We start from the raw sequence: 25502 nt of genomic DNA, 5'->3' as shown, positions 1-25502 counted from the left end.
ATTTTGTGTAAAGAAGTTGAGACACCATATTCCAGGTAAGATGTGTTATCTAAGGACAAAAGAAACATTTAGTAATTGTTGCTACTTTTATTACATTTTAATCAGGATGGCCTTGCCGTCTCAGGCCCTGTGTTTAGGCCGCAGTCTCCTCTGAAGACATGGGTTCAAATCCCACTTCTCACAATGACTGATGTTTCCCACTTGGTCAGGCTCATTCACTGTATTTCTACAAGAAATAAAAAGCAGAAACGCATTTAATCTAAAAAAGTTAAGACATTATATACAATGTTAAATTTGTGATATAAGGACCAAACAAATGTTTGAAATTGTTGCTTTTTTTGAGTGTTTTTCAGTCAGGATGGCCGAGCGGTCTAAGGCGCTGCGTTCAGGCCGCAGTCTCCTCTGGAGGCGTGGGTTCAAATCCTACTTTTGACAATGACTGATGTTGTTCACTGGCTGAGTCACATTTACCGTATTTCTACATGAAGTGAAAAGCAGTAATCCATTTTGTGTAAAGAAGTTGAGACACCATATTCCAGGTGAGATGTGTTATCTAAGGACAAATGAAACATTTAGTAATTGTTGCTACTTTTATTACATTTTAATCAGGATGGCCTTGCCGTCTAAGGCCCTGTGTTTAGGCCGCAGTCTCCTCTGAAGACATGGGTTCAAATCCCACTTCTCACAATGACTGATGTTTCCCACTTGGTCAGGCACATTCACTGTATTTCTACATTAAATAAAAAGTAGCAAGGCATTTCATGTAAAAAGGTTGAGACACAATATTCCATGTTACATTTTTGATCGGGCAACCAGACAAATGTTTAAAATTGTTGGCTTCTTTCAGAGTTTTTCAGTCAGGATGGCCGAGCGGTCTTAGGCGCTGCGTTTAGGCCGCAGTCTCCTCTTGAGGCGTGGGTTCAAATCCCACTTCTGACAATGACTGATGTTGTTCACTGGCTCAGTCACATTTACCGTATTTCTACATGAAGTGAAAAGCAGTAATGCATTTTGTGTAAAGAAGTTGAGACACCATATTCCAGGTAAGATGTGTTATCTAAGGACAAAAGAAACATTTAGTAATTGTTGCTACTTTTATTACATTTTAATCAGGATGGCCTTGCCGTCTCAGGCCCTGTGTTTAGGCCGCAGTCTCCTCTGAAGACATGGGTTCAAATCCCACTTCTCACAATGACTGATGTTTCCCACTTGGTCAGGCTCATTCACTGTATTTCTACAAGAAATAAAAAGCAGAAACGCATTTAATCTAAAAAAGTTAAGACATTATATACAATGTTAAATTTGTGATATAAGGACCAAACAAATGTTTGAAATTGTTGCTTTTTTTGAGTGTTTTTCAGTCAGGATGGCCGAGCGGTCTAAGGCGCTGCGTTCAGGCCGCAGTCTCCTCTGGAGGCGTGGGTTCAAATCCCACTTCTGACAATGACTGATGTTGTTCACTGGCTCGGTCACATTTACCGTATTTCTACATGAAGTGAAAAGCAGCAATGCATTTTTGTAAAGAAGTTGAGACACCATATTCCAGGTGAGATGTGTTATCTAAGGACAAATGAAACATTTAGTAATTGTTGCTACTTTTATTACATTTTAACCAGGATGGCCTTGCCGTCTAAGGCCCTGTGTTTAGGCCGCAGTCTCCTCTGAAGACATGGGTTCAAATCCCACTTCTCACAATGACTGATGTTTCCCACTTGGTCAGGCACATTCACTGTATTTCTACAAGAAATAAAAAGCAGAAACGCATTTAATCTCAAAAAGTTAAGACATTATATACAATGTTAAATTTGTGATATAAGGACCAAACAAATGTTTGAAATTGTTGCTTTTTTTGAGTGTTTTTCAGTCAGGATGGCCGAGCCGTCTAAGGCGCTGCGTTTAGGCCGCAGTCTCCTCTGGAGGCGTGGGTTCAAATCCCACTTCTGACAATGAGTGATGTTGTTCACTGGCTCAGTCACATTTACCGTATTTCTACATGAAGTGAAAAGCAGTAATGCATTTTGTGTAAAGAAGTTGAGACACCATATTCCAGGTAAGATGTGTTATCTAAGGACAAAAGAAACATTTAGTAATTGTTGCTACTTTTATTACATTTTAATCAGGATGGCCTTGCCGTCTCAGGCCCTGTGTTTAGGCCGCAGTCTCCTCTGAAGACATGGGTTCAAATCCCACTTCTCACAATGACTGATGTTTCCCGCTTGGTCAGGCACATTCACTGTATTTCTACATTAAATAAAAAGTAGCAAGGCATTTCATGTAAAAAGGTTGAGACACAATATTCCATGTTACATTTTTGATCGGGCAACCAGACAAATGTTTAAAATTGTTGGCTTCTTTCAGAGTTTTTCAGTCAGGATGGCCGAGCGGTCTTAGGCGCTGCGTTTAGGCCGCAGTCTCCTCTTGAGGCGTGGGTTCAAATCCCACTTCTGACAATGACTGATGTTGTTCACTGGCTCAGTCACATTTACCGTATTTCTACATGAAGTGAAAAGCAGTAATGCATTTTGTGTAAAGAAGTTGAGACACCATATTCCAGGTAAGATGTGTTATCTAAGGACAAAAGAAACATTTAGTAATTGTTGCTACTTTTATTACATTTTAATCAGGATGGCCTTGCCGTCTCAGGCCCTGTGTTTAGGCCGCAGTCTCCTCTGAAGACATGGGTTCAAATCCCACTTCTCACAATGACTGATGTTTCCCACTTGGTCAGGCTCATTCACTGTATTTCTACAAGAAATAAAAAGCAGAAACGCATTTAATCTAAAAAAGTTAAGACATTATATACAATGTTAAATTTGTGATATAAGGACCAAACAAATGTTTGAAATTGTTGCTTTTTTTGAGTGTTTTTCAGTCAGGATGGCCGAGCGGTCTAAGGCGCTGCGTTCAGGCCGCAGTCTCCTCTGGAGGCGTGGGTTCAAATCCCACTTCTGACAATGACTGATGTTGTTCACTGGCTCGGTCACATTTACCGTATTTCTACATGAAGTGAAAAGCAGCAATGCATTTTTGTAAAGAAGTTGAGACACCATATTCCAGGTGAGATGTGTTATCTAAGGACAAATGAAACATTTAGTAATTGTTGCTACTTTTATTACATTTTAATCAGGATGGCCTTGCCGTCTAAGGCCCTGTGTTTAGGCCGCAGTCTCCTCTGAAGACATGGGTTCAAATCCCACTTCTCACAATGACTGATGTTTCCCACTTGGTCAGGCACATTCACTGTATTTCTACATTAAATAAAAAGTAGCAAGGCATTTCATGTAAAAAGGTTGAGACACAATATTCCATGTTACATTTTTGATCGGGCAACCAGACAAATGTTTAAAATTGTTGGCTTCTTTCAGAATTTTTCAGTCAGGATAGCCGAGCGGTCTAAGGCGCTGCGTTTAGGCCGCAGTCTCCTCTGGAGGCGTGGGTTCAAATCCCACTTCTGACAATGCCTGATGTTTCCCACCTGGTCAGACAAATTCACTGTATTTCTACATTAAATAAAAAGTAGCAAGGCATTTCATGTAAAAAGGTTGAGACACAATATTCCATGTTACATTTTTGATCGGGCAACAAATGTTTAAAATTGTTGGCTTCTTTTAGAGTTTTTCAGTCAGGATGGCCGAGCGGTCTAAGGCGCTGCGTTTAGGCCGCAGTCTCCTCTAGAGGCGTGGGTTCAAATCCTACTTTTGACAATGACAGATGTTGTTCACTGGCTCAGTCACATTTACCGTATTTCTACATGAAGTGAAAAGCAGCAATGCATTTTGTGTAAAGAAGTTGAGACACCATAATCCAGGTAAGATGTGTTATCTAAGGACAAAAGAAACATTTAGTAATTGTTGCTACTTTTATTACATTTTAATCAGGGTGGCCTTGCCGTTTAAGGCCCTGTGTTTAGGCCGCAGTCTCCTCTGAAGACACGGGTTCAAATCCCACTTCTCACAATGACTGATGTTTCCCACTTGGTCAGGCACATTCACTGTATTTCTACAAGAAATAAAAAGCAGAAACGCATTTAATCTAAAAAAGTTAAGACATTATATACAATGTTAAATTTGTGATATAAGGACCAAACAAATGTTTGAAATTGTTGCTTTTTTTGAGTGTTTTTCAGTCAGGATGGCCGAGCGGTCTAAGGCGCTGCGTTTAGGCCGCAGTCTCCTCTGGAGGCGTGGGTTCAAATCCTACTTCTGACAATGACTGATGTTGTTCACTGGCTGAGTCACATTTACCGTATTTCTACATGAAGTGAAAAGCAGCAATGCATTTTTGTAAAGAAGTTGAGACACCATATTCCAGGTGAGATGTGTTATCTAAGGACAAATGAAACATTTAGTAATTGTTGCTACTTTTATTACATTTTAATCAGGATGGCCTTGCCGTCTAAGGCCCTGTGTTTAGGCCGCAGTCTCCTCTGAAGACATGGGTTCAAATCCCACTTCTCACAATGACTGATGTTTCCCACTTGGTCAGGCACATTCACTGTATTTCTACAAGAAATAAAAAGCAGAAACGCGTTTAATCTAAAAAAGTTAAGACATTATATACATTGTTAAATTTGTGATATAAGGACCAAACAAATGTTTGAAATTGTTGCTTTTTTTGAGTGTTTTTCAGTCAGGATCGCCGAGCGGTCTAAGGCGCTGCGTTTAGGCCGCAGTCTCCTCTGGAGGCGTGGGTTCAAATCCCACTTCTGACAATGACTGATGTTGTTCACTGGCTCAGTCACATTTACCGTATTTCTACATGAAGTGAAAAGCAGTAATGCATTTTGTGTAAAGAAGTTGAGACACCATATTCCAGGTAAGATGTGTTATCTAAGGACAAAAGAAACATTTAGTAATTGTTGCTACTTTTATTACATTTTAATCAGGATGGCCTTGCCGTCTCAGGCCCTGTGTTTATGCCGCAGTCTCCTCTGAAGACATGGGTTCAAATCCCACTTCTCACAATGACTGATGTTTCCCACTTGGTCAGGCACATTCACTGTATTTCTACATTAAATAAAAAGTAGCAAGGCATTTCATGTAAAAAGGTTGAGACACAATATTCCATGTTACATTTTTGATCGGGCAACCAGACAAATGTTTAAAATTGTTGGCTTCTTTCAGAGTTTTTCAGTCAGGATGGCCGAGCGGTCTAAGGCGCTGCGTTTAGGCCGCAGTCTCCTCTGGAGGCGTGGGTTCAAATCCCACTTCTGACAATGACTGATGTTGTTCACTGGCTCAGTCACATTTACCGTATTTCTACATGAAGTGAAAAGCAGCAATGCATTTTGTGTAAAGAAGTTGAGACACCATATTCCAGGTGAGATGTGTTATCTAAGGACAAAAGAAACATTTAGTAATTGTTCCTACTTTTATTACATTTTAATCAGGATGGCCTTGCCGTCTCAGGCCCTGTGTTTAGGCCGCAGTCTCCTCTGAAGACATGGGTTCAAATCCCACTTCTCACAATGACTGATGTTTCCCACTTGGTCAGGCACATTCACTGTATTTCTACATTAAATAAAAAGTAGCAAGGCATTTCATGTAAAAAGGTTGAGACACAATATTCCATGTTACATTTTTGATCGGGCAACCAGACAAATGTTTAAAATTGTTGGCTTCTTTCAGAATTTTTCAGTCAGGATAGCCGAGCGGTCTAAGGCGCTGCGTTTAGGCCGCAGTCTCCTCTGGAGGCGTGGGTTCAAATCCCACTTCTGACAATGAGTGATGTTGTTCACTGGCTCAGTCACATTTACCGTATTTCTACATGAAGTGAAAAGCAGTAATGCATTTTGTGTAAAGAAGTTGAGACACCATATTCCAGGTAAGATGTGTTATCTAAGGACAAAAGAAACATTTAGTAATTGTTGCTACTTTTATTACATTTTAATCAGGATGGCCTTGCCGTCTAAGGCCCTGTGTTTAGGCCGCAGTCTCCTCTCAAGACATGGGTTCAAATCCCACTTCTCACAATGACTGATGTTTCCCACTTGGTCAGGCACATTCACTGTATTTCTACAAGAAATAAAAAGCAGAAACGCATTTAATCTCAAAAAGTTAAGACATTATATACAATGTTAAATTTGTGATATAAGGACCAAACAAATGTTTGAAATTGTTGCTTTTTTTGAGTGTTTTTCAGTCAGGATGGCCGAGCCGTCTAAGGCGCTGCGTTTAGGCCGCAGTCTCCTCTGGAGGCGTGGGTTCAAATCCCACTTCTGACAATGAGTGATGTTGTTCACTGGCTCAGTCACATTTACCGTATTTCTACATGAAGTGAAAAGCAGTAATGCATTTTGTGTAAAGAAGTTCAGACACCATATTCCAGGTAAGATGTGTTATCTAAGGACAAAAGAAACATTTAGTAATTGTTGCTACTTTTATTACATTTTAATCAGGATGGCCTTGCCGTCTCAGGCCCTGTGTTTAGGCCGCAGTCTCCTCTGAAGACATGGGTTCAAATCCCACTTCTCACAATGACTGATGTTTCCCGCTCGGTCAGGCACATTCACTGTATTTCTACATTAAATAAAAAGTAGCAAGGCATTTCATGTAAAAAGGTTGAGACACAATATTCCATGTTACATTTTTGATCGGGCAACCAGACAAATGTTTAAAATTGTTGGCTTCTTTCAGAGTTTTTCAGTCAGGATGGCCGAGCGGTCTTAGGCGCTGCGTTTAGGCCGCAGTCTCCTCTTGAGGCGTGGGTTCAAATCCCACTTCTGACAATGACTGATGTTGTTCACCGGCTCAGTCACATTTACCGTATTTCTACATGAAGTGAAAAGCAGTAATGCATTTTGTGTAAAGAAGTTGAGACACCATATTCCAGGTAAGATGTGTTATCTAAGGACAAAAGAAACATTTAGTAATTGTTGCTACTTTTATTACATTTTAATCAGGATGGCCTTGCCGTCTCAGGCCCTGTGTTTAGGCCGCAGTCTCCTCTGAAGACATGGGTTCAAATCCCACTTCTCACAATGACTGATGTTTCCCGCTTGGTCAGGCACATTCACTGTATTTCTACATTAAATAAAAAGTAGCAAGGCATTTCATGTAAAAAGGTTGAGACACAATATTCCATGTTACATTTTTGATCGGGCAACCAGACAAATGTTTAAAATTGTTGGCTTCTTTCAGAGTTTTTCAGTCAGGATGGCCGAGCGGTCTTAGGCGCTGCGTTTAGGCCGCAGTCTCCTCTTGAGGCGTGGGTTCAAATCCCACTTCTGACAATGACTGATGTTGTTCACTGGCTCAGTCACATTTACCGTATTTCTACATGAAGTGAAAAGCAGTAATGCATTTTGTGTAAAGAAGTTGAGACACCATATTCCAGGTAAGATGTGTTATCTAAGGACAAAAGAAACATTTAGTAATTGTTGCTACTTTTATTACATTTTAATCAGGATGGCCTTGCCGTCTCAGGCCCTGTGTTTAGGCCGCAGTCTCCTCTGAAGACATGGGTTCAAATCCCACTTCTCACAATGACTGATGTTTCCCACTTGGTCAGGCTCATTCACTGTATTTCTACAAGAAATAAAAAGCAGAAACGCATTTAATCTAAAAAAGTTAAGACATTATATACAATGTTAAATTTGTGATATAAGGACCAAACAAATGTTTGAAATTGTTGCTTTTTTTGAGTGTTTTTCAGTCAGGATGGCCGAGCGGTCTAAGGCGCTGCGTTCAGGCCGCAGTCTCCTCTGGAGGCGTGGGTTCAAATCCCACTTCTGACAATGACTGATGTTGTTCACTGGCTCGGTCACATTTACCGTATTTCTACATGAAGTGAAAAGCAGCAATGCATTTTTGTAAAGAAGTTGAGACACCATATTCCAGGTGAGATGTGTTATCTAAGGACAAATGAAACATTTAGTAATTGTTGCTACTTTTATTACATTTTAATCAGGATGGCCTTGCCGTCTAAGGCCCTGTGTTTAGGCCGCAGTCTCCTCTGAAGACATGGGTTCAAATCCCACTTCTCACAATGACTGATGTTTCCCACTTGGTCAGGCACATTCACTGTATTTCTACATTAAATAAAAAGTAGCAAGGCATTTCATGTAAAAAGGTTGAGACACAATATTCCATGTTACATTTTTGATCGGGCAACCAGACAAATGTTTAAAATTGTTGGCTTCTTTCAGAATTTTTCAGTCAGGATAGCCGAGCGGTCTAAGGCGCTGCGTTTAGGCCGCAGTCTCCTCTGGAGGCGTGGGTTCAAATCCCACTTCTGACAATGCCTGATGTTTCCCACCTGGTCAGACAAATTCACTGTATTTCTACATTAAATAAAAAGTAGCAAGGCATTTCATGTAAAAAGGTTGAGACACAATATTCCATGTTACATTTTTGATCGGGCAACAAATGTTTAAAATTGTTGGCTTCTTTTAGAGTTTTTCAGTCAGGATGGCCGAGCGGTCTAAGGCGCTGCGTTTAGGCCGCAGTCTCCTCTAGAGGCGTGGGTTCAAATCCTACTTTTGACAATGACAGATGTTGTTCACTGGCTCAGTCACATTTACCGTATTTCTACATGAAGTGAAAAGCAGCAATGCATTTTGTGTAAAGAAGTTGAGACACCATAATCCAGGTAAGATGTGTTATCTAAGGACAAAAGAAACATTTAGTAATTGTTGCTACTTTTATTACATTTTAATCAGGGTGGCCTTGCCGTTTAAGGCCCTGTGTTTAGGCCGCAGTCTCCTCTGAAGACACGGGTTCAAATCCCACTTCTCACAATGACTGATGTTTCCCACTTGGTCAGGCACATTCACTGTATTTCTACAAGAAATAAAAAGCAGAAACGCATTTAATCTAAAAAAGTTAAGACATTATATACAATGTTAAATTTGTGATATAAGGACCAAACAAATGTTTGAAATTGTTGCTTTTTTTGAGTGTTTTTCAGTCAGGATGGCCGAGCGGTCTAAGGCGCTGCGTTTAGGCCGCAGTCTCCTCTGGAGGCGTGGGTTCAAATCCTACTTCTGACAATGACTGATGTTGTTCACTGGCTGAGTCACATTTACCGTATTTCTACATGAAGTGAAAAGCAGCAATGCATTTTTGTAAAGAAGTTGAGACACCATATTCCAGGTGAGATGTGTTATCTAAGGACAAATGAAACATTTAGTAATTGTTGCTACTTTTATTACATTTTAATCAGGATGGCCTTGCCGTCTAAGGCCCTGTGTTTAGGCCGCAGTCTCCTCTGAAGACATGGGTTCAAATCCCACTTCTCACAATGACTGATGTTTCCCACTTGGTCAGGCACATTCACTGTATTTCTACAAGAAATAAAAAGCAGAAACGCGTTTAATCTAAAAAAGTTAAGACATTATATACATTGTTAAATTTGTGATATAAGGACCAAACAAATGTTTGAAATTGTTGCTTTTTTTGAGTGTTTTTCAGTCAGGATCGCCGAGCGGTCTAAGGCGCTGCGTTTAGGCCGCAGTCTCCTCTGGAGGCGTGGGTTCAAATCCCACTTCTGACAATGACTGATGTTGTTCACTGGCTCAGTCACATTTACCGTATTTCTACATGAAGTGAAAAGCAGTAATGCATTTTGTGTAAAGAAGTTGAGACACCATATTCCAGGTAAGATGTGTTATCTAAGGACAAAAGAAACATTTAGTAATTGTTGCTACTTTTATTACATTTTAATCAGGATGGCCTTGCCGTCTCAGGCCCTGTGTTTATGCCGCAGTCTCCTCTGAAGACATGGGTTCAAATCCCACTTCTCACAATGACTGATGTTTCCCACTTGGTCAGGCACATTCACTGTATTTCTACATTAAATAAAAAGTAGCAAGGCATTTCATGTAAAAAGGTTGAGACACAATATTCCATGTTACATTTTTGATCGGGCAACCAGACAAATGTTTAAAATTGTTGGCTTCTTTCAGAGTTTTTCAGTCAGGATGGCCGAGCGGTCTAAGGCGCTGCGTTTAGGCCGCAGTCTCCTCTGGAGGCGTGGGTTCAAATCCCACTTCTGACAATGACTGATGTTCACTGGCTCAGTCACATTTACCGTATTTCTACATGAAGTGAAAAGCAGCAATGCATTTTGTGTAAAGAAGTTGAGACACCATATTCCAGGTGAGATGTGTTATCTAAGGACAAAAGAAACATTTAGTAATTGTTCCTACTTTTATTACATTTTAATCAGGATGGCCTTGCCGTCTCAGGCCCTGTGTTTAGGCCGCAGTCTCCTCTGAAGACATGGGTTCAAATCCCACTTCTCACAATGACTGATGTTTCCCACTTGGTCAGGCACATTCACTGTATTTCTACATTAAATAAAAAGTAGCAAGGCATTTCATGTAAAAAGGTTGAGACACAATATTCCATGTTACATTTTTGATCGGGCAACCAGACAAATGTTTAAAATTGTTGGCTTCTTTCAGAATTTTTCAGTCAGGATAGCCGAGCGGTCTAAGGCGCTGCGTTTAGGCCGCAGTCTCCTCTGGAGGCGTGGGTTCAAATCCCACTTCTGACAATGAGTGATGTTGTTCACTGGCTCAGTCACATTTACCGTATTTCTACATGAAGTGAAAAGCAGTAATGCATTTTGTGTAAAGAAGTTGAGACACCATATTCCAGGTAAGATGTGTTATCTAAGGACAAAAGAAACATTTAGTAATTGTTGCTACTTTTATTACATTTTAATCAGGATGGCCTTGCCGTCTAAGGCCCTGTGTTTAGGCCGCAGTCTCCTCTCAAGACATGGGTTCAAATCCCACTTCTCACAATGACTGATGTTTCCCACTTGGTCAGGCACATTCACTGTATTTCTACAAGAAATAAAAAGCAGAAACGCATTTAATCTCAAAAAGTTAAGACATTATATACAATGTTAAATTTGTGATATAAGGACCAAACAAATGTTTGAAATTGTTGCTTTTTTTGAGTGTTTTTCAGTCAGGATGGCCGAGCCGTCTAAGGCGCTGCGTTTAGGCCGCAGTCTCCTCTGGAGGCGTGGGTTCAAATCCCACTTCTGACAATGAGTGATGTTGTTCACTGGCTCAGTCACATTTACCGTATTTCTACATGAAGTGAAAAGCAGTAATGCATTTTGTGTAAAGAAGTTCAGACACCATATTCCAGGTAAGATGTGTTATCTAAGGACAAAAGAAACATTTAGTAATTGTTGCTACTTTTATTACATTTTAATCAGGATGGCCTTGCCGTCTCAGGCCCTGTGTTTAGGCCGCAGTCTCCTCTGAAGACATGGGTTCAAATCCCACTTCTCACAATGACTGATGTTTCCCGCTCGGTCAGGCACATTCACTGTATTTCTACATTAAATAAAAAGTAGCAAGGCATTTCATGTAAAAAGGTTGAGACACAATATTCCATGTTACATTTTTGATCGGGCAACCAGACAAATGTTTAAAATTGTTGGCTTCTTTCAGAGTTTTTCAGTCAGGATGGCCGAGCGGTCTTAGGCGCTGCGTTTAGGCCGCAGTCTCCTCTTGAGGCGTGGGTTCAAATCCCACTTCTGACAATGACTGATGTTGTTCACCGGCTCAGTCACATTTACCGTATTTCTACATGAAGTGAAAAGCAGTAATGCATTTTGTGTAAAGAAGTTGAGACACCATATTCCAGGTAAGATGTGTTATCTAAGGACAAAAGAAACATTTAGTAATTGTTGCTACTTTTATTACATTTAAATCAGGATGGCCTTGCCGTCTCAGGCCCTGTGTTTATGCCGCAGTCTCCTCTGAAGACATGGGTTCAAATCCCACTTCTCACAATGACTGATGTTTCCCACTTGGTCAGGCACATTCACTGTATTTCTACATTAAATAAAAAGTAGCAAGGCATTTCATGTAAAAAGGTTGAGACACAATATTCCATGTTACATTTTTGATCGGGCAACCAGACAAATGTTTAAAATTGTTGGCTTCTTTCAGAGTTTTTCAGTCAGGATGGCCGAGCGGTCTTAGGCGCTGCGTTTAGGCCGCAGTCTCCTCTTGAGGCGTGGGTTCAAATCCCACTTCTGACAATGACTGATGTTGTTCACTGGCTCAGTCACATTTACCGTATTTCTACATGAAGTGAAAAGCAGTAATGCATTTTGTGTAAAGAAGTTGAGACACCATATTCCAGGTAAGATGTGTTATCTAAGGACAAAAGAAACATTTAGTAATTGTTGCTACTTTTATTACATTTTAATCAGGATGGCCTTGCCGTCTCAGGCCCTGTGTTTAGGCCGCAGTCTCCTCTGAAGACATGGGTTCAAATCCCACTTCTCACAATGACTGATGTTTCCCACTTGGTCAGGCTCATTCACTGTATTTCTACAAGAAATAAAAAGCAGAAACGCATTTAATCTAAAAAAGTTAAGACATTATATACAATGTTAAATTTGTGATATAAGGACCAAACAAATGTTTGAAATTGTTGCTTTTTTTGAGTGTTTTTCAGTCAGGATGGCCGAGCGGTCTAAGGCGCTGCGTTCAGGCCGCAGTCTCCTCTGGAGGCGTGGGTTCAAATCCCACTTCTGACAATGACTGATGTTGTTCACTGGCTCGGTCACATTTACCGTATTTCTACATGAAGTGAAAAGCAGCAATGCATTTTTGTAAAGAAGTTGAGACACAATATTCCAGGTGAGATGTGTTATCTAAGGACAAATGAAACATTTAGTAATTGTTGCTACTTTTATTACATTTTAATCAGGATGGCCTTGCCGTCTAAGGCCCTGTGTTTAGGCCGCAGTCTCCTCTGAAGACATGGGTTCAAATCCCACTTCTCACAATGACTGATGTTTCCCACTTGGTCAGGCACATTCACTGTATTTCTACAAGAAATAAAAAGCAGAAACGCATTTAATCTCAAAAAGTTAAGACATTATATACAATGTTAAATTTGTGATATAAGGACCAAACAAATGTTTGAAATTGTTGCTTTTTTTGAGTGTTTTTCAGTCAGGATGGCCTTGCCGTCTAAGGCCCTGTGTTTAGGCCGCAGTCTCCTCTGAAGACATGGGTTCAAATCCCACTTCTCACAATGACTGATGTTTCCCGCTTGGTCAGGCACATTCACTGTATTTCTACATTAAATAAAAAGTAGCAAGGCATTTCATGTAAAAAGGTTGAGACACAATATTCCATGTTACATTTTTGATCGGGCAACCAGACAAATGTTTAAAATTGTTGGCTTCTTTCAGAGTTTTTCAGTCAGGATGGCCGAGCGGTCTTAGGCGCTGCGTTTAGGCCGCAGTCTCCTCTTGAGGCGTGGGTTCAAATCCCACTTCTGACAATGACTGATGTTGTTCACTGGCTCAGTCACATTTACCGTATTTCTACATGAAGTGAAAAGCAGTAATGCATTTTGTGTAAAGAAGTTGAGACACCATATTCCAGGTAAGATGTGTTATCTAAGGACAAAAGAAACATTTAGTAATTGTTGCTACTTTTATTACATTTTAATCAGGATGGCCTTGCCGTCTCAGGCCCTGTGTTTAGGCCGCAGTCTCCTCTGAAGACATGGGTTCAAATCCCACTTCTCACAATGACTGATGTTTCCCACTTGGTCAGGCTCATTCACTGTATTTCTACAAGAAATAAAAAGCAGAAACGCATTTAATCTAAAAAAGTTAAGACATTATATACAATGTTAAATTTGTGATATAAGGACCAAACAAATGTTTGAAATTGTTGCTTTTTTTGAGTGTTTTTCAGTCAGGATGGCCGAGCGGTCTAAGGCGCTGCGTTCAGGCCGCAGTCTCCTCTGGAGGCGTGGGTTCAAATCCCACTTCTGACAATGACTGATGTTGTTCACTGGCTCGGTCACATTTACCGTATTTCTACATGAAGTGAAAAGCAGCAATGCATTTTTGTAAAGAAGTTGAGACACCATATTCCAGGTGAGATGTGTTATCTAAGGACAAATGAAACATTTAGTAATTGTTGCTACTTTTATTACATTTTAATCAGGATGGCCTTGCCGTCTAAGGCCCTGTGTTTAGGCCGCAGTCTCCTCTGAAGACATGGGTTCAAATCCCACTTCTCACAATGACTGATGTTTCCCACTTGGTCAGGCACATTCACTGTATTTCTACATTAAATAAAAAGTAGCAAGGCATTTCATGTAAAAAGGTTGAGACACAATATTCCATGTTACATTTTTGATCGGGCAACCAGACAAATGTTTAAAATTGTTGGCTTCTTTCAGAATTTTTCAGTCAGGATAGCCGAGCGGTCTAAGGCGCTGCGTTTAGGCCGCAGTCTCCTCTGGAGGCGTGGGTTCAAATCCCACTTCTGACAATGCCTGATGTTTCCCACCTGGTCAGACAAATTCACTGTATTTCTACATTAAATAAAAAGTAGCAAGGCATTTCATGTAAAAAGGTTGAGACACAATATTCCATGTTACATTTTTGATCGGGCAACAAATGTTTAAAATTGTTGGCTTCTTTTAGAGTTTTTCAGTCAGGATGGCCGAGCGGTCTAAGGCGCTGCGTTTAGGCCGCAGTCTCCTCTAGAGGCGTGGGTTCAAATCCTACTTTTGACAATGACAGATGTTGTTCACTGGCTCAGTCACATTTACCGTATTTCTACATGAAGTGAAAAGCAGCAATGCATTTTGTGTAAAGAAGTTGAGACACCATAATCCAGGTAAGATGTGTTATCTAAGGACAAAAGAAACATTTAGTAATTGTTGCTACTTTTATTACATTTTAATCAGGGTGGCCTTGCCGTTTAAGGCCCTGTGTTTAGGCCGCAGTCTCCTCTGAAGACACGGGTTCAAATCCCACTTCTCACAATGACTGATGTTTCCCACTTGGTCAGGCACATTCACTGTATTTCTACAAGAAATAAAAAGCAGAAACGCATTTAATCTAAAAAAGTTAAGACATTATATACAATGTTAAATTTGTGATATAAGGACCAAACAAATGTTTGAAATTGTTGCTTTTTTTGAGTGTTTTTCAGTCAGGATGGCCGAGCGGTCTAAGGCGCTGCGTTTAGGCCGCAGTCTCCTCTGGAGGCGTGGGTTCAAATCCTACTTCTGACAATGACTGATGTTGTTCACTGGCTGAGTCACATTTACCGTATTTCTACATGAAGTGAAAAGCAGCAATGCATTTTTGTAAAGAAGTTGAGACACCATATTCCAGGTGAGATGTGTTATCTAAGGACAAATGAAACATTTAGTAATTGTTGCTACTTTTATTACATTTTAATCAGGATGGCCTTGCCGTCTAAGGCCCTGTGTTTAGGCCGCAGTCTCCTCTGAAGACATGGGTTCAAATCCCACTTCTCACAATGACTGATGTTTCCCACTTGGTCAGGCACATTCACTGTATTTCTACAAGAAATAAAAAGCAGAAACGCGTTTAATCTAAAAAAGTTAAGACATTATATACATTGTTAAATTTGTGATATAAGGACCAAACAAATGTTTGAAATTGTTGCTTTTTTTGAGTGTTTTTCAGTCAGGATCGCCGAGCGGTCTAAGGCGCTGCGTTTAGGCCGCAGTCTCCTCTGGAGGCGTGGGTTCAAATCCCACTTCTGACAATGACTGATGTTGTTCACTGGCTCAGTCACATTTACCGTATTTCTACATGAAGTGAAAAGCAGTAATGCATTTTGTGTAAAGAAGTTGAGACACCATATTCCAGGTAAGATGTGTTATCTAAGGACAAAAGAAACATTTAGTAATTGTTGCTACTTTTATTACATTTTAATCAGGATGGCCTTGCCGTCTCAGGCCCTGTGTTTATGCCGCAGTCTCCTCTGAAGACATGGGTTCAAATCCCACTTCTCACAATGACTGATGTTTCCCACTTGGTCAGGCACATTCACTGTATTTCTACATTAAATAAAAAGTAGCAAGGCATTTCATGTAAAAAGGTTGAGACACAATATTCCATGTTACATTTTTGATCGGGCAACCAGACAAATGTTTAAAATTGTTGGCTTCTTTCAGAGTTTTTCAGTCAGGATGGCCGAGCGGTCTAAGGCGCTGCGTTTAGGCCGCAGTCTCCTCTGGAGGCGTGGGTTCAAATCCCACTTCTGACAATGACTGATGTTCACTGGCTCAGTCACATTTACCGTATTTCTACATGAAGTGAAAAGCAGCAATGCATTTTGTGTAAAGAAGTTGAGACACCATATTCCAGGTGAGATGTGTTATCTAAGGACAAAAGAAACATTTAGTAATTGTTCCTACTTTTATTACATTTTAATCAGGATGGCCTTGCCGTCTCAGGCCCTGTGTTTAGGCCGCAGTCTCCTCTGAAGACATGGGTTCAAATCCCACTTCTCACAATGACTGATGTTTCCCACTTGGTCAGGCACATTCACTGTATTTCTACATTAAATAAAAAGTAGCAAGGCATTTCATGTAAAAAGGTTGAGACACAATATTCCATGTTACATTTTTGATCGGGCAACCAGACAAATGTTTAAAATTGTTGGCTTCTTTCAGAATTTTTCAGTCAGGATAGCCGAGCGGTCTAAGGCGCTGCGTTTAGGCCGCAGTCTCCTCTGGAGGCGTGGGTTCAAATCCCACTTCTGACAATGAGTGATGTTGTTCACTGGCTCAGTCACATTTACCGTATTTCTACATGAAGTGAAAAGCAGTAATGCATTTTGTGTAAAGAAGTTGAGACACCATATTCCAGGTAAGATGTGTTATCTAAGGACAAAAGAAACATTTAGTAATTGTTGCTACTTTTATTACATTTTAATCAGGATGGCCTTGCCGTCTAAGGCCCTGTGTTTAGGCCGCAGTCTCCTCTCAAGACATGGGTTCAAATCCCACTTCTCACAATGACTGATGTTTCCCACTTGGTCAGGCACATTCACTGTATTTCTACAAGAAATAAAAAGCAGAAACGCATTTAATCTCAAAAAGTTAAGACATTATATACAATGTTAAATTTGTGATATAAGGACCAAACAAATGTTTGAAATTGTTGCTTTTTTTGAGTGTTTTTCAGTCAGGATGGCCGAGCCGTCTAAGGCGCTGCGTTTAGGCCGCAGTCTCCTCTGGAGGCGTGGGTTCAAATCCCACTTCTGACAATGAGTGATGTTGTTCACTGGCTCAGTCACATTTACCGTATTTCTACATGAAGTGAAAAGCAGTAATGCATTTTGTGTAAAGAAGTTCAGACACCATATTCCAGGTAAGATGTGTTATCTAAGGACAAAAGAAACATTTAGTAATTGTTGCTACTTTTATTACATTTTAATCAGGATGGCCTTGCCGTCTCAGGCCCTGTGTTTAGGCCGCAGTCTCCTCTGAAGACATGGGTTCAAATCCCACTTCTCACAATGACTGATGTTTCCCGCTCGGTCAGGCACATTCACTGTATTTCTACATTAAATAAAAAGTAGCAAGGCATTTCATGTAAAAAGGTTGAGACACAATATTCCATGTTACATTTTTGATCGGGCAACCAGACAAATGTTTAAAATTGTTGGCTTCTTTCAGAGTTTTTCAGTCAGGATGGCCGAGCGGTCTTAGGCGCTGCGTTTAGGCCGCAGTCTCCTCTTGAGGCGTGGGTTCAAATCCCACTTCTGACAATGACTGATGTTGTTCACCGGCTCAGTCACATTTACCGTATTTCTACATGAAGTGAAAAGCAGTAATGCATTTTGTGTAAAGAAGTTGAGACACCATATTCCAGGTAAGATGTGTTATCTAAGGACAAAAGAAACATTTAGTAATTGTTGCTACTTTTATTACATTTAAATCAGGATGGCCTTGCCGTCTCAGGCCCTGTGTTTATGCCGCAGTCTCCTCTGAAGACATGGGTTCAAATCCCACTTCTCACAATGACTGATGTTTCCCACTTGGTCAGGCACATTCACTGTATTTCTACATTAAATAAAAAGTAGCAAGGCATTTCATGTAAAAAGGTTGAGACACAATATTCCATGTTACATTTTTGATCGGGCAACCAGACAAATGTTTAAAATTGTTGGCTTCTTTCAGAGTTTTTCAGTCAGGATGGCCGAGCGGTCTTAGGCGCTGCGTTTAGGCCGCAGTCTCCTCTTGAGGCGTGGGTTCAAATCCCACTTCTGACAATGACTGATGTTGTTCACTGGCTCAGTCACATTTACCGTATTTCTACATGAAGTGAAAAGCAGTAATGCATTTTGTGTAAAGAAGTTGAGACACCATATTCCAGGTAAGATGTGTTATCTAAGGACAAAAGAAACATTTAGTAATTGTTGCTACTTTTATTACATTTTAATCAGGATGGCCTTGCCGTCTCAGGCCCTGTGTTTAGGCCGCAGTCTCCTCTGAAGACATGGGTTCAAATCCCACTTCTCACAATGACTGATGTTTCCCACTTGGTCAGGCTCATTCACTGTATTTCTACAAGAAATAAAAAGCAGAAACGCATTTAATCTAAAAAAGTTAAGACATTATATACAATGTTAAATTTGTGATATAAGGACCAAACAAATGTTTGAAATTGTTGCTTTTTTTGAGTGTTTTTCAGTCAGGATGGCCGAGCGGTCTAAGGCGCTGCGTTCAGGCCGCAGTCTCCTCTGGAGGCGTGGGTTCAAATCCCACTTCTGACAATGACTGATGTTGTTCACTGGCTCGGTCACATTTACCGTATTTCTACATGAAGTGAAAAGCAGCAATGCATTTTTGTAAAGAAGTTGAGACACAATATTCCAGGTGAGATGTGTTATCTAAGGACAAATGAAACATTTAGTAATTGTTGCTACTTTTATTACATTTTAATCAGGATGGCCTTGCCGTCTAAGGCCCTGTGTTTAGGCCGCAGTCTCCTCTGAAGACATGGGTTCAAATCCCACTTCTCACAATGACTGATGTTTCCCACTTGGTCAGGCACATTCACTGTATTTCTACAAGAAATAAAAAGCAGAAACGCATTTAATCTCAAAAAGTTAAGACATTATATACAATGTTAAATTTGTGATATAAGGACCAAACAAATGTTTGAAATTGTTGCTTTTTTTGAGTGTTTTTCAGTCAGGATGGCCTTGCCGTCTAAGGCCCTGTGTTTAGGCCGCAGTCTCCTCTGAAGACATGGGTTCAAATCCCACTTCTCACAATGACTGATGTTTCCCGCTTGGTCAGGCACATTCACTGTATTTCTACATTAAATAAAAAGTAGCAAGGCATTTCATGTAAAAAGGTTGAGACACAATATTCCATGTTACATTTTTGATCGGGCAACCAGACAAATGTTTAAAATTGTTGGCTTCTTTCAGAGTTTTTCAGTCAGGATGGCCGAGCGGTCTTAGGCGCTGCGTTTAGGCCGCAGTCTCCTCTTGAGGCGTGGGTTCAAATCCCACTTCTGACAATGACTGATGTTGTTCACTGGCTCAGTCACATTTACCGTATTTCTACATGAAGTGAAAAGCAGTAATGCATTTTGTGTAAAGAAGTTGAGACACCATATTCCAGGTAAGATGTGTTATCTAAGGACAAAAGAAACATTTAGTAATTGTTGCTACTTTTATTACATTTTAATCAGGATGGCCTTGCCGTCTCAGGCCCTGTGTTTAGGCCGCAGTCTCCTCTGAAGACATGGGTTCAAATCCCACTTCTCACAATGACTGATGTTTCCCACTTGGTCAGGCTCATTCACTGTATTTCTACAAGAAATAAAAAGCAGAAACGCATTTAATCTAAAAAAGTTAAGACATTATATACAATGTTAAATTTGTGATATAAGGACCAAACAAATGTTTGAAATTGTTGCTTTTTTTGAGTGTTTTTCAGTCAGGATGGCCGAGCGGTCTAAGGCGCTGCGTTCAGGCCGCAGTCTCCTCTGGAGGCGTGGGTTCAAATCCCACTTCTGACAATGACTGATGTTGTTCACTGGCTCGGTCACATTTACCGTATTTCTACATGAAGTGAAAAGCAGCAATGCATTTTTGTAAAGAAGTTGAGACACCATATTCCAGGTGAGATGTGTTATCTAAAGACAAATGAAACATTTAGTAATTGTTGCTACTTTTATTACATTTTAATCAGGATGGCCTTGCCGTCTAAGGCCCTGTGTTTAGGCCGCAGTCTCCTCTGAAGACATGGGTTCAAATCCCACTTCTCACAATGACTGATGTTTCCCACTTGGTCAGGCACATTCACTGTATTTCTACAAGAAATAAAAAGCAGAAACGCATTTAATCTCAAAAAGTTAAGACATTATATACAATGTTAAATTTGTGATATAAGGACCAAACAAATGTTTGAAATTGTTGCTTTTTTTGAGTGTTTTTCAGTCAGGATGGCCGAGCCGTCTAAGGCGCTGCGTTTAGGCCGCAGTCTCCTCTGGAGGCGTGGGTTCAAATCCCACTTCTGACAATGAGTGATGTTGTTCACTGGCTCAGTCACATTTACCGTATTTCTACATGAAGTGAAAAGCAGTAATGCATTTTGTGTAAAGAAGTTGAGACACCATATTCCAGGTAAGATGTGTTATCTAAGGACAAAAGAAACATTTAGTAATTGTTGCTACTTTTATTACATTTTAATCAGGATGGCCTTGCCGTCTCAGGCCCTGTGTTTAGGCCGCAGTCTCCTCTGAAGACATGGGTTCAAATCCCACTTCTCACAATGACTGATGTTTCCCGCTTGGTCAGGCACATTCACTGTATTTCTACATTAAATAAAAAGTAGCAAGGCATTTCATGTAAAAAGGTTGAGACACAATATTCCATGTTACATTTTTGATCGGGCAACCAGACAAATGTTTAAAATTGTTGGCTTCTTTCAGAGTTTTTCAGTCAGGATGGCCGAGCGGTCTTAGGCGCTGCGTTTAGGCCGCAGTCTCCTCTTGAGGCGTGGGTTCAAATCCCACTTCTGACAATGACTGATGTTGTTCACTGGCTCAGTCACATTTACCGTATTTCTACATGAAGTGAAAAGCAGTAATGCATTTTGTGTAAAGAAGTTGAGACACCATATTCCAGGTAAGATGTGTTATCTAAGGACAAAAGAAACATTTAGTAATTGTTGCTACTTTTATTACATTTTAATCAGGATGGCCTTGCCGTCTCAGGCCCTGTGTTTAGGCCGCAGTCTCCTCTGAAGACATGGGTTCAAATCCCACTTCTCACAATGACTGATGTTTCCCACTTGGTCAGGCTCATTCACTGTATTTCTACAAGAAATAAAAAGCAGAAACGCATTTAATCTAAAAAAGTTAAGACATTATATACAATGTTAAATTTGTGATATAAGGACCAAACAAATGTTTGAAATTGTTGCTTTTTTTGAGTGTTTTTCAGTCAGGATGGCCGAGCGGTCTAAGGCGCTGCGTTCAGGCCGCAGTCTCCTCTGGAGGCGTGGGTTCAAATCCTACTTCTGACAATGACTGATGTTGTTCACTGGCTGAGTCACATTTACCGTATTTCTACATGAAGTGAAAAGCAGTAATCCATTTTGTGTAAAGAAGTTGAGACACCATATTCCAGGTGAGATGTGTTATCTAAGGACAAATGAAACATTTAGTAATTGTTGCTACTTTTATTACATTTTAATCAGGATGGCCTTGCCGTCTAAGGCCCTGTGTTTAGGCCGCAGTCTCCTCTGAAGACATGGGTTCAAATCCCACTTCTCACAATGACTGATGTTTCCCACTTGGTCAGGCACATTCACTGTATTTCTACATTAAATAAAAAGTAGCAAGGCATTTCATGTAAAAAGGTTGAGACACAATATTCCATGTTACATTTTTGATCGGGCAACCAGACAAATGTTTAAAATTGTTGGCTTCTTTCAGAGTTTTTCAGTCAGGATGGCCGAGCGGTCTTAGGCGCTGCGTTTAGGCCGCAGTCTCCTCTTGAGGCGTGGGTTCAAATCCCACTTCTGACAATGACTGATGTTGTTCACTGGCTCAGTCACATTTACCGTATTTCTACATGAAGTGAAAAGCAGTAATGCATTTTGTGTAAAGAAGTTGAGACACCATATTCCAGGTAAGATGTGTTATCTAAGGACAAAAGAAACATTTAGTAATTGTTGCTACTTTTATTACATTTTAATCAGGATGGCCTTGCCGTCTCAGGCCCTGTGTTTAGGCCGCAGTCTCCTCTGAAGACATGGGTTCAAATCCCACTTCTCACAATGACTGATGTTTCCCACTTGGTCAGGCTCATTCACTGTATTTCTACAAGAAATAAAAAGCAGAAACGCATTTAATCTAAAAAAGTTAAGACATTATATACAATGTTAAATTTGTGATATAAGGACCAAACAAATGTTTGAAATTGTTGCTTTTTTTGAGTGTTTTTCAGTCAGGATGGCCGAGCGGTCTAAGGCGCTGCGTTCAGGCCGCAGTCTCCTCTGGAGGCGTGGGTTCAAATCCCACTTCTGACAATGACTGATGTTGTTCACTGGCTCGGTCACATTTACCGTATTTCTACATGAAGTGAAAAGCAGCAATGCATTTTTGTAAAGAAGTTGAGACACCATATTCCAGGTGAGATGTGTTATCTAAGGACAAATGAAACATTTAGTAATTGTTGCTACTTTTATTACATTTTAATCAGGATGGCCTTGCCGTCTAAGGCCCTGTGTTTAGGCCGCAGTCTCCTCTGAAGACATGGGTTCAAATCCCACTTCTCACAATGACTGATGTTTCCCACTTGGTCAGGCACATTCACTGTATTTCTACAAGAAATAAAAAGCAGAAACGCGTTTAATCTAAAAAAGTTAAGACATTATATACATTGTTAAATTTGTGATATAAGGACCAAACAAATGTTTGAAATTGTTGCTTTTTTTGAGTGTTTTTCAGTCAGGATGGCCGAGCGGTCTAAGGCGCTGCGTTTAGGCCGCAGTCTCCTCTGGAGGCGTGGGTTCAAATCCCACTTCTGACAATGACTGATGTTGTTCACTGGCTCAGTCACATTTACCGTATTTCTACATGAAGTGAAAAGCAGTAATGCATTTTGTGTAAAGAAGTTGAGACACCATATTCCAGGTAAGATGTGTTATCTAAGGACAAAAGAAACATTTAGTAATTGTTGCTACTTTTATTACATTTTAATCAGGATGGCCTTGCCGTCTCAGGCCCTGTGTTTATGCCGCAGTCTCCTCTGAAGACATGGGTTCAAATCCCACTTCTCACAATGACTGATGTTTCCCACTTGGTCAGGCACATTCACTGTATTTCTACATTAAATAAAAAGTAGCAAGGCATTTCATGTAAAAAGGTTGAGACACAATATTCCATGTTACATTTTTGATCGGGCAACCAGACAAATGTTTAAAATTGTTGGCTTCTTTCAGAGTTTTTCAGTCAGGATGGCCGAGCGGTCTAAGGCGCTGCGTTTAGGCCGCAGTCTCCTCTGGAGGCGTGGGTTCAAATCCCACTTCTGACAATGACTGATGTTGTTCACTGGCTCAGTCACATTTACCGTATTTCTACATGAAGTGAAAAGCAGCAATGCATTTTGTGTAAAGAAGTTGAGACACCATATTCCAGGTGAGATGTGTTATCTAAGGACAAAAGAAACATGTAGTAATTGTTGCTACTTTTATTACATTTTAATCAGGATGGCTTGCCGTCTAAGGCCCTGTGTTTAGGCCGCAGTCTCCTCTGAAGACATGGGTTCAAATCCCACTTCTCACAATGACTGATGTTTCCCACTTGGTCAGGCACATTCACTGTATTTCTACATTAAATAAAAAGTAGCAAGGCATTTCATGTAAAAAGGTTGAGACACAATATTCCATGTTACATTTTTGATCGGGCAACCAATGTTTAAAATTGTTGGCTTCTTTTAGAGTTTTTGAACCAGACAAATGTTTAAAATTGTTGGCTTCTTTTAGAGTTTTTCAGTCAGGATGACCGAGCGGTCTAAGGCGCTGCGTTTAGGCCGCAGTCTCCTCTGGAGGCGTGGGTTCAAATCCCACTTCTGACAATGACTGATGTTGTTCACTGGCTCAGTCACATTTACCGTATTTCTACATGAAGTGAAAAGCAGTAATGCATTTTGTGTAAAGAAGTTGAGACACCATATTCCAGGTGAGATGTGTTATCTAAGGACAAATGAAACATTTAGTAATTGTTGCTACTTTTATTACATTTTAATCAGGATGGCCTTGCCGTCTAAGGCCCTGTGTTTAGGCCGCAGTCTCCTCTGAAGACATGGGTTCAAATCCCACTTCTCACAATGACTGATGTTTCCCACTTGGTCAGGCACATTCACTGTTTTTCTACAAGAAATAAAAAGCAGAAACGCATTTAATCTAAAAAAGTTAAGACATTATATACAATGTTAAATTTGTGATATAAGGACCAAACAAATGTTTGAAATTGTTACTTTTTTGAGTATTTTACATTCAGGATGGCCGAGCGGTCTAAGGCGCTGCGTTTAGGCCGCAGTCTCCTCTGAAGGCGTGGGTTCAAATCCCACTTCTGACAATGACTGATGTTTCCCACTTGGTCAGGCACATTCACTGTATTTCTACAAGAAATAAAAAGCAGAAACGCATTTAATCTAAAAAAGTTAAGACATTATATACAATGTTAAATTTGTGACATAAGGACCAAACAAATGTTTGAAATTGTTGCTTTTTTTGAGTGTTTTTCAGTCAGGATGGCCGAGCGGTCTAAGGCCCTGCGTTTAGGCCGCAGTCTCCTCTGGAGGCGTGGGTTCAAATCCCACTTCTGACAATGACTGATGTTGTTCACTGGCTCAGTCACATTTACCGTATTTCTACATGAAGTGAAAAGCAGCAATGCATTTTGTGTAAAGAAGTTGAGACACCATATTCCAGGTGAGATGTGTTATCTAAGGACAAAAGAAACATGTAGTAATTGTTGCTACTTTTATTACATTTTAATCAGGATGGCTTGCCGTCTAAGGCTCTGTGTTTAGGCCGCAGTCTCCTCTGAAGACATGGGTTCAAATCCCACTTCTCACAATGACTGATGTTTCCCACTTGGTCAGGCACATTCACTGTATTTCTACATTAAATAAAAAGTAGCAAGGCATTTCATGTAAAAAGGTTGAGACACAATATTCCATGTTACATTTTTGATCGGGCAACCAAACAAATGTTTGAAATTGTTGCTTTTTTTGAGTGTTTTTCAGTCAGGATGGCCGAGCGGTCTAAGGCGCTGCGTTTAGGCACCATATTCCAGGTAAGATGTGTTATCTAAGGACAAAAGAAACATTTAGTAATTGTTGCTACTTTTATTACATTTTAATCAGGATGGCCTTGCCGTCTAAGGCCCTGTGTTTAGGCCGCAGTCTCCTCTGAAGACATGGGTTCAAATCCCACTTCTCACAATGACTGATGTTTCCCACTTGGTCAGGCACATTCACTGTATTTCTACAAGAAATAAAAAGCAGAAACGCATTTAATCTAAAAAAGTTAAGACATTATATACAATGTTAAATTTGTGATATAAGGACCAAACAAATGTTTGAAATTGTTACTTTTTTGAGTATTTTACATTCAGGATGGCCGAGCGGTCTAAGGCGCTGCGTTTAGGCCGCAGTCTCCTCTGAAGGCGTGGGTTCAAATCCCACTTCTGAC

General features: G+C 40.3%; 42 non-coding genes across 42 annotated transcripts; all 42 read left to right on the top strand.

Moving 5' to 3' along the window:
* The first annotated feature begins 1360 nt into the window (after nt 1–1360).
* On the top strand, nt 1361–1443 carry trnal-cag (transfer RNA leucine (anticodon CAG)). The gene has a single exon. It is a non-coding gene; the product is annotated as a tRNA-Leu (tRNA).
* A 420-nt stretch (nt 1444–1863) lies between these two features.
* On the top strand, nt 1864–1946 carry trnal-uag (transfer RNA leucine (anticodon UAG)). The gene has a single exon. It is a non-coding gene; the product is annotated as a tRNA-Leu (tRNA).
* A 925-nt stretch (nt 1947–2871) lies between these two features.
* trnal-cag (transfer RNA leucine (anticodon CAG)) lies at nt 2872–2954 on the top strand. Its single transcript has one exon. It is a non-coding gene; the product is annotated as a tRNA-Leu (tRNA).
* Nucleotides 2955–3374: 420 nt separating this feature from the next.
* On the top strand, nt 3375–3457 carry trnal-uag (transfer RNA leucine (anticodon UAG)). Its single transcript has one exon. It is a non-coding gene; the product is annotated as a tRNA-Leu (tRNA).
* A 668-nt stretch (nt 3458–4125) lies between these two features.
* trnal-uag (transfer RNA leucine (anticodon UAG)) lies at nt 4126–4208 on the top strand. Its single transcript has one exon. It is a non-coding gene; the product is annotated as a tRNA-Leu (tRNA).
* Nucleotides 4209–4628: 420 nt separating this feature from the next.
* Nucleotides 4629–4711, top strand: trnal-uag (transfer RNA leucine (anticodon UAG)). Its single transcript has one exon. It is a non-coding gene; the product is annotated as a tRNA-Leu (tRNA).
* Nucleotides 4712–5132: 421 nt separating this feature from the next.
* Nucleotides 5133–5215, top strand: trnal-uag (transfer RNA leucine (anticodon UAG)). Its single transcript has one exon. It is a non-coding gene; the product is annotated as a tRNA-Leu (tRNA).
* A 421-nt stretch (nt 5216–5636) lies between these two features.
* On the top strand, nt 5637–5719 carry trnal-uag (transfer RNA leucine (anticodon UAG)). The gene has a single exon. It is a non-coding gene; the product is annotated as a tRNA-Leu (tRNA).
* Nucleotides 5720–6140: 421 nt separating this feature from the next.
* trnal-uag (transfer RNA leucine (anticodon UAG)) lies at nt 6141–6223 on the top strand. Its single transcript has one exon. It is a non-coding gene; the product is annotated as a tRNA-Leu (tRNA).
* Nucleotides 6224–6644: 421 nt separating this feature from the next.
* On the top strand, nt 6645–6727 carry trnal-uag (transfer RNA leucine (anticodon UAG)). The gene has a single exon. It is a non-coding gene; the product is annotated as a tRNA-Leu (tRNA).
* Nucleotides 6728–7148: 421 nt separating this feature from the next.
* trnal-uag (transfer RNA leucine (anticodon UAG)) lies at nt 7149–7231 on the top strand. Its single transcript has one exon. It is a non-coding gene; the product is annotated as a tRNA-Leu (tRNA).
* A 421-nt stretch (nt 7232–7652) lies between these two features.
* On the top strand, nt 7653–7735 carry trnal-cag (transfer RNA leucine (anticodon CAG)). Its single transcript has one exon. It is a non-coding gene; the product is annotated as a tRNA-Leu (tRNA).
* A 420-nt stretch (nt 7736–8155) lies between these two features.
* trnal-uag (transfer RNA leucine (anticodon UAG)) lies at nt 8156–8238 on the top strand. The gene has a single exon. It is a non-coding gene; the product is annotated as a tRNA-Leu (tRNA).
* A 668-nt stretch (nt 8239–8906) lies between these two features.
* On the top strand, nt 8907–8989 carry trnal-uag (transfer RNA leucine (anticodon UAG)). Its single transcript has one exon. It is a non-coding gene; the product is annotated as a tRNA-Leu (tRNA).
* A 420-nt stretch (nt 8990–9409) lies between these two features.
* On the top strand, nt 9410–9492 carry trnal-uag (transfer RNA leucine (anticodon UAG)). Its single transcript has one exon. It is a non-coding gene; the product is annotated as a tRNA-Leu (tRNA).
* Nucleotides 9493–9913: 421 nt separating this feature from the next.
* Nucleotides 9914–9996, top strand: trnal-uag (transfer RNA leucine (anticodon UAG)). The gene has a single exon. It is a non-coding gene; the product is annotated as a tRNA-Leu (tRNA).
* Nucleotides 9997–10414: 418 nt separating this feature from the next.
* On the top strand, nt 10415–10497 carry trnal-uag (transfer RNA leucine (anticodon UAG)). The gene has a single exon. It is a non-coding gene; the product is annotated as a tRNA-Leu (tRNA).
* Nucleotides 10498–10918: 421 nt separating this feature from the next.
* Nucleotides 10919–11001, top strand: trnal-uag (transfer RNA leucine (anticodon UAG)). The gene has a single exon. It is a non-coding gene; the product is annotated as a tRNA-Leu (tRNA).
* Nucleotides 11002–11422: 421 nt separating this feature from the next.
* trnal-uag (transfer RNA leucine (anticodon UAG)) lies at nt 11423–11505 on the top strand. The gene has a single exon. It is a non-coding gene; the product is annotated as a tRNA-Leu (tRNA).
* Nucleotides 11506–11926: 421 nt separating this feature from the next.
* trnal-uag (transfer RNA leucine (anticodon UAG)) lies at nt 11927–12009 on the top strand. Its single transcript has one exon. It is a non-coding gene; the product is annotated as a tRNA-Leu (tRNA).
* A 421-nt stretch (nt 12010–12430) lies between these two features.
* On the top strand, nt 12431–12513 carry trnal-cag (transfer RNA leucine (anticodon CAG)). Its single transcript has one exon. It is a non-coding gene; the product is annotated as a tRNA-Leu (tRNA).
* A 672-nt stretch (nt 12514–13185) lies between these two features.
* Nucleotides 13186–13268, top strand: trnal-uag (transfer RNA leucine (anticodon UAG)). Its single transcript has one exon. It is a non-coding gene; the product is annotated as a tRNA-Leu (tRNA).
* Nucleotides 13269–13689: 421 nt separating this feature from the next.
* trnal-cag (transfer RNA leucine (anticodon CAG)) lies at nt 13690–13772 on the top strand. Its single transcript has one exon. It is a non-coding gene; the product is annotated as a tRNA-Leu (tRNA).
* Nucleotides 13773–14192: 420 nt separating this feature from the next.
* trnal-uag (transfer RNA leucine (anticodon UAG)) lies at nt 14193–14275 on the top strand. Its single transcript has one exon. It is a non-coding gene; the product is annotated as a tRNA-Leu (tRNA).
* Nucleotides 14276–14943: 668 nt separating this feature from the next.
* On the top strand, nt 14944–15026 carry trnal-uag (transfer RNA leucine (anticodon UAG)). Its single transcript has one exon. It is a non-coding gene; the product is annotated as a tRNA-Leu (tRNA).
* A 420-nt stretch (nt 15027–15446) lies between these two features.
* Nucleotides 15447–15529, top strand: trnal-uag (transfer RNA leucine (anticodon UAG)). Its single transcript has one exon. It is a non-coding gene; the product is annotated as a tRNA-Leu (tRNA).
* A 421-nt stretch (nt 15530–15950) lies between these two features.
* On the top strand, nt 15951–16033 carry trnal-uag (transfer RNA leucine (anticodon UAG)). The gene has a single exon. It is a non-coding gene; the product is annotated as a tRNA-Leu (tRNA).
* A 418-nt stretch (nt 16034–16451) lies between these two features.
* trnal-uag (transfer RNA leucine (anticodon UAG)) lies at nt 16452–16534 on the top strand. The gene has a single exon. It is a non-coding gene; the product is annotated as a tRNA-Leu (tRNA).
* A 421-nt stretch (nt 16535–16955) lies between these two features.
* Nucleotides 16956–17038, top strand: trnal-uag (transfer RNA leucine (anticodon UAG)). Its single transcript has one exon. It is a non-coding gene; the product is annotated as a tRNA-Leu (tRNA).
* A 421-nt stretch (nt 17039–17459) lies between these two features.
* Nucleotides 17460–17542, top strand: trnal-uag (transfer RNA leucine (anticodon UAG)). Its single transcript has one exon. It is a non-coding gene; the product is annotated as a tRNA-Leu (tRNA).
* A 421-nt stretch (nt 17543–17963) lies between these two features.
* On the top strand, nt 17964–18046 carry trnal-uag (transfer RNA leucine (anticodon UAG)). Its single transcript has one exon. It is a non-coding gene; the product is annotated as a tRNA-Leu (tRNA).
* Nucleotides 18047–18467: 421 nt separating this feature from the next.
* Nucleotides 18468–18550, top strand: trnal-cag (transfer RNA leucine (anticodon CAG)). The gene has a single exon. It is a non-coding gene; the product is annotated as a tRNA-Leu (tRNA).
* Nucleotides 18551–19222: 672 nt separating this feature from the next.
* On the top strand, nt 19223–19305 carry trnal-uag (transfer RNA leucine (anticodon UAG)). Its single transcript has one exon. It is a non-coding gene; the product is annotated as a tRNA-Leu (tRNA).
* Nucleotides 19306–19726: 421 nt separating this feature from the next.
* Nucleotides 19727–19809, top strand: trnal-cag (transfer RNA leucine (anticodon CAG)). The gene has a single exon. It is a non-coding gene; the product is annotated as a tRNA-Leu (tRNA).
* Nucleotides 19810–20229: 420 nt separating this feature from the next.
* On the top strand, nt 20230–20312 carry trnal-uag (transfer RNA leucine (anticodon UAG)). The gene has a single exon. It is a non-coding gene; the product is annotated as a tRNA-Leu (tRNA).
* Nucleotides 20313–20733: 421 nt separating this feature from the next.
* On the top strand, nt 20734–20816 carry trnal-uag (transfer RNA leucine (anticodon UAG)). Its single transcript has one exon. It is a non-coding gene; the product is annotated as a tRNA-Leu (tRNA).
* A 925-nt stretch (nt 20817–21741) lies between these two features.
* trnal-uag (transfer RNA leucine (anticodon UAG)) lies at nt 21742–21824 on the top strand. The gene has a single exon. It is a non-coding gene; the product is annotated as a tRNA-Leu (tRNA).
* A 421-nt stretch (nt 21825–22245) lies between these two features.
* trnal-cag (transfer RNA leucine (anticodon CAG)) lies at nt 22246–22328 on the top strand. Its single transcript has one exon. It is a non-coding gene; the product is annotated as a tRNA-Leu (tRNA).
* Nucleotides 22329–22748: 420 nt separating this feature from the next.
* Nucleotides 22749–22831, top strand: trnal-uag (transfer RNA leucine (anticodon UAG)). Its single transcript has one exon. It is a non-coding gene; the product is annotated as a tRNA-Leu (tRNA).
* A 421-nt stretch (nt 22832–23252) lies between these two features.
* trnal-uag (transfer RNA leucine (anticodon UAG)) lies at nt 23253–23335 on the top strand. The gene has a single exon. It is a non-coding gene; the product is annotated as a tRNA-Leu (tRNA).
* A 460-nt stretch (nt 23336–23795) lies between these two features.
* trnal-uag (transfer RNA leucine (anticodon UAG)) lies at nt 23796–23878 on the top strand. The gene has a single exon. It is a non-coding gene; the product is annotated as a tRNA-Leu (tRNA).
* Nucleotides 23879–24550: 672 nt separating this feature from the next.
* trnal-uag (transfer RNA leucine (anticodon UAG)) lies at nt 24551–24633 on the top strand. The gene has a single exon. It is a non-coding gene; the product is annotated as a tRNA-Leu (tRNA).
* Nucleotides 24634–25502: the final 869 nt, after the last annotated feature.

This window comes from Pungitius pungitius, chromosome 15 (assembly GCF_949316345.1).
Source record: "Pungitius pungitius chromosome 15, fPunPun2.1, whole genome shotgun sequence".
Taxonomy (NCBI): Eukaryota; Metazoa; Chordata; class Actinopteri; order Perciformes; family Gasterosteidae; genus Pungitius; species Pungitius pungitius.
This window is presented reverse-complemented; position numbering and strand designations above follow the sequence as displayed.